Source organism: Ovis canadensis, chromosome 1 (assembly GCF_042477335.2).
Source record: "Ovis canadensis isolate MfBH-ARS-UI-01 breed Bighorn chromosome 1, ARS-UI_OviCan_v2, whole genome shotgun sequence".
NCBI lineage: Eukaryota > Metazoa > Chordata > Mammalia > Artiodactyla > Bovidae > Ovis > Ovis canadensis.
In genome coordinates this window covers 133635746-133640993 of record NC_091245.1, presented here as the reverse complement: position 1 = coordinate 133640993, position 5248 = coordinate 133635746, and positions in this window count along the sequence as shown.

The following is a 5248-nucleotide window of genomic DNA, read 5'->3' as shown; positions in this document are numbered from 1 at the left end:
GGTACATCATCTTCTGGCCATGAGTGAGACCTGCTGACATTTTATGATCCTTTCTTTCTGATAACCAAAAAATTTATTTCTTCCAAGGGTGTTTTTTCTTAAACCAGGCACCACCCTCCAAATAAAGTTGCATTCCTATAGGGTGAGGGTGTAGGGAGTTACAATGAAGAAAGGAATTTATTTAACCCAAGGTTAACATGATTAGCCTTAAAGGTTAATACTTATTTCTCCTATATGCTTAAAGGTTAATACTTATTTCTTCCTATATGCTAGTTATATTCATTATAAGGGTAGGGAACATGGAGATTTAGCAGCAAACATCAGCCCAACAAATGAAAATCCATTCACCAATGCTCCCCTTAAGATCTATTTAGTCTTAAGATATGATAAAGTTACATTTTTACATAGCAAGGACACAGTGATTTATAACAAAGTACAGTGATCTATTACAAAAGAGAAAATCCATTAACTCAAAAAGTCTAGTATTGCTAACATCAAAAACTACTATATTTCCTTTTCTATATTCCAAATACATTGATTAATATATTCCCAGGTGCCTAAGGATATGGAGGCCTGGCGGCAATCATTGACTCAACAAGAAGAAAAAGCCCTATGCTAATTAAGACTCTCAAAATACTCCAAAACTCTCTGTGCTGTTTACGGTTGAGAGGTAGTAAACAATCATGTGGCAGGAGTATGGATAATCCTGTCACACAAGCTAGTCTGTCAGCAGAGAGGTTTGACCTGAGACATCCTTGTCCCACCCAGAGCAGGGAATTAGCAGCAATTATTGACACAACAAATGAAAAACCCTTCACCAATATAATTCCTAACCAACCCACTATACTAATAATTTCTAACTCCCCAAAAGAATTTGCCTTTAATAAGTCTAAAACATCCCGTGCCTCTCAGGTTGGGAGGCTGTTTTTGGGAGGCTGTAAACAATCACATGTGGCCAGACGAATCTATACAGGTAGGCTAGATAACCTTCAAAGGAGTCCGTAAGCTGAAACACTCTTGTCATGCCCAAGAATTTTTATTGCCTTGGAGCTGCACGTTTACTCCTTCTCCGAGAGAAACGGTTATGGGGGAGAGCCCCCCGTAAAGTCAGAGGTGTATGTGAGAGCATAAAACAGACTCTGGTTTTGGGGTAGATGCTCGGGAACAGGGGGTTTCCTGAGGTTTGATCACGGCTTTGCGTATGCCAAGCCTCCTTCCTCATGACCTTTGCCATGGGCGGAGTTCCTCACGCTGGCCCCTGGCAAAAAGGTGTATCTCAGGATGCAAATGTGCACTCACCAGTGACTCAGGAAGTACCAGATGTAAACAATTACCCATGCACAGAAAGCACTTCTAAGGAAAGTGAATCAGGTCAAGACAGAGGATGGTTCAGGACATCCAGTACAAAACTGTCTCCTTCATTTAATGTCTGAGCACAAAGAACAGTTTGAAATGCTTTTAAAACCCCTTCAATATTTTGGACTTCTATGTATAGCTTACATATGGGTATTCTCTTATCACTAGGCTGTTCCAAAAATCTGAATCCTTAAAGTCCCAGTGTAACTGTCTACCCTAACATAGGCTCCTTGGATGAGAGCCATGAGTCATCAAGATCACTTGACCTGATCCAGCTCTCCACACTGACTCAGCTCCCTAACTCCCTCCTGGCAAAAGTACACAACCAATCTTAGCCTCACTCACTCCCTCACTAAGCTCAGTACTTTCCTCTCCTTCACACTCTGATCCAACTCCCAACAGCCTCACTCTTCTGTGGATCTCTGCAGTGTGAAGAAAAGTGCAGGATAAGATTCTGCTGCTGTATTTGAGTTAAAAATATTGGAGGAATTTTTGCATACCTTAGCTTAAGGCATTATTGCCCTTGACCTGGATGAGGCCCTAGCTCTGAGCCCTATGCTTTAAAGGACTCACTCTGCCCTAACTATCGCCATGCACATTCCAAGGCAAAAGCTTATAGGCTTAAACTTGCAGATGTGGAAACTTTACCTCCCCTTATAGACCAGGCTTTGGGTACTTGGGACCTTGGAATTTCCCACCCAGACATCACCGAGTCTGTTTCCAAGGCCAGAATGGAGCTCTTCACCATGGTGCCTCCTGCAAGCAGATGGCGCTGACCATTTGCTCCTCCCAGGCCAGAGAAGTGGCTGAGGGGCTGCTGAGTTCAGGGACTATGAATACAGCTTTAAAGTGCAGCCTGGATTGTCTACACACGTGTGATGAGGTCCCTTTTGGCATGAGAGATTGGTAGTAGTGGGGAAGGAAAGAGAAGCGGTCAGGGACCAGGGCCAGCTCTCCCCACTATGCTACATTTTAACACAGACTTCCGAGAAGTCTGAGAATCATAAACTGGTACCCAGCCTCCCAGTTTAAGGAAAGAAGACAGAACAATGTTTATTTAATAGATTCTCACTTGAGTTATGGGGTTTCCCAGGTGGCGCAGTGGTAAAGAATTCTCCTGCCAGTGTAGGAGATGCAGAAGACACCGGTTCGATCCCTGGGTTGGGAAGATCCCCTGCAGGAGGAAATGGCAACCCACTCCAGTATTCTTGCCTGGGAAATCCTCCAGACAGAGGAACCTGGTGGGCTACAGTCCATGGGGTCACAGAGTCGGGCACAACTGAGCAGGCACACACACACACACACACACACACATCTGAGTTATAATGTTTTAATATTTAGACATATAACTATATGACCTCAACTAGCACTCTTGTTACAGAGACAAAATTATGGACAGACCTGCTGAAAGATATATTTGCTTAAAGTTCATCATCTTCAGAAATTAACTTCTGCAAGGAATATACTGTTGGTTGGGTTAGTCACTAAGTTGTGTCCAACTCTTGAGACTCCGTGAACTGTAGGCTGCCAGGCTCCTCTGTCCATGAGATTCTCCAGGCAAGAATACTGGAGTGAGTTGCCCTTTCTTTCTTCAAAATATATTCCTAAGAAGCCTCAAGTCATAATAAACTCTTTAATCTGCTCAAAGATTTTCCTTGGAGCAGCACAACTGCTCTTCAAAGTAACATGGTACCCAATAAGCACCATTCCCATCAATGCTGAGGTGTGAGGTGCCAAAGGCTACCTCCAGGACTCCATCCTGAGTCACTCACCTTCTCTGCTAGCCCTCCCCTTAGGTCACATTTCTAAAAATCAACTGGTGCCATCTTCAATGAATACCCATGTCATCAGCAATAATTTTCCAACAAAATCATTTCCCATGTGTGCATCATCTAAACATAGATATCAGTTCAGTTCAGTCACTCAGTTGTGTCCAACTCTTTGCAACCCCATGGACTGCAGCACGCCAGGCCTCCCTATCCATCATCAACTCCCGGAGTCTACATAAATGTATGTCCATCGCGTCAGTGATGCCATCCAACCATCTCATCCTCTGTCGTCCCCTTCTCCTCCTGCCTTCAATCTTTCCCAGCATCAGGGTCTTTTCCAATGAGTCAGTTCTTTGCATCAGGTGGCCAAAGTACTGGAGTTTTAGCTTCTGCCTCAGTCCTTCTAATGACTATCAGGACTGATTTCCTTTAGAATAGACTGGTTGGATCTCTTTGCAGTCCAAGGGACTCTCAAGAGTCTTCAACACCACAGTTCAAAAGCATCAGTTCTTCAGTGCTCAGCTTTCTTTACAGTCCAACCCCACATCCATACATGAGTACTGGAAAAACCATAGCTTTGACTAGACAGACCTTTAAGACAGACCTTTATTGGTAAAGAAATGTCTCTGCTTTTTAATATGCTGTCTAGGTTGGTCATAACTTTTCTTCCAAGAAGCAAGATATAACAGGAATAAAATTCACATCCACTCTCCAATGTGTTCGCTCTCATTAAGAAATATCATGTTATTAACAATCCTTTAAAAAATTATAACTTCTTATGAAAATCAAGGTAATAAGTAATAAAGAAATACTGGATAAACTAGAAAAGCTAGCTGGCTTCACACCAGAAAGGGCAGAGAGAAACAAAGGATGAAAACTGTGGATTGGAAAGGAAGCAGCAGGGAGATTTCAGAAACAGGGTGGGGGGTGGGGGGGGTGGAGGGGGGAAATGGGCAGGTCTTAGCAGAGTTGAGAGTGAGAGAGGAGAGAGACTTAGGTGCAGTGACCTTGTGTGAAGGATATTGAGAAAGATGAGCTATAGAGGATTAAATACAGCCACAAACATTGCCCCTGTGTCTATCAAGAGGGAGAATCTTCTTCAATTGCTTTGAATCTGTGACCTGCTTTGTCCAATAGACTGTGACTGAAGTGATACTGTGCAACCTCCAATACTGAGCCTAAAAAGATCTGCAGCGGCCTCTTACACACACCCGGGGGAGCTTCCAGATGACTGCAGCATGAGAACAGACCTGCCGCCCAGCTGACATCACCAGCTCCACTACTAAATGATGTGCTGTGTGCTCAGTTGCTCAGTCATGTCCATCTCTTTGCAACCCCAGGGACTGTAGCCCACCAGGCTCCTTTGTCCATGGAATTTTCCAGGCAAGAATGCTGGAGTGGGTTGCCGTTTCCTCCTCCAGAGGACTTTCCTGACCCATGGACTTTCCTGACCCTTTTGAACCTGCATTTCCTGCACCTCCCTCATGGGCAGGTGGATTGTTTACCGCTGAACCACCTGGGAATTCCCGCTAAATGATGTTAAGCCACCAAATCTTAGAGTGGTTTGCTATTCAGAAATAGATAACCAAAATATAGGAGGAAAAGATTTTTAAGACTTCAACTGGACATTATGGACATATGCTCTCTGTGTTCTCAAGAGATTGCATTAGAAAGAATTAATTTGTTTTTGAGTTATCTCCAGATGTCATTTGAATGTCAAGATGGGAAGAAACATATGGGCCTTAATGGACTATACAATATGATGCCAAGAAGAAGTTCTAAATATCATTTTAAAAATGTGTTTTCCATACCTATGCTAAATTAGTATATTTTCACACTAACAATTCAAAATAAAACTAAAATACAATCAGAAAAAATCTCTAACAATCCATAAAATTTGTAGTAACTACAAATAGTCAAAATTCCATGGTTATTTCCATATTCCTCTATGAAGAACGCTATCCAGCAACCAACTTATTTCAAAGGATGTAAAAACTAAGGTCCCCCAAGTGGTATGCTGTGTTTAAAAGAACATCCAGTCCCCCACATCTAGATCCATGCCAATATTATGGTCCATTCAAGAAACCTGGGATCTTCAGCATATAGGTCCCCAACATCACAGA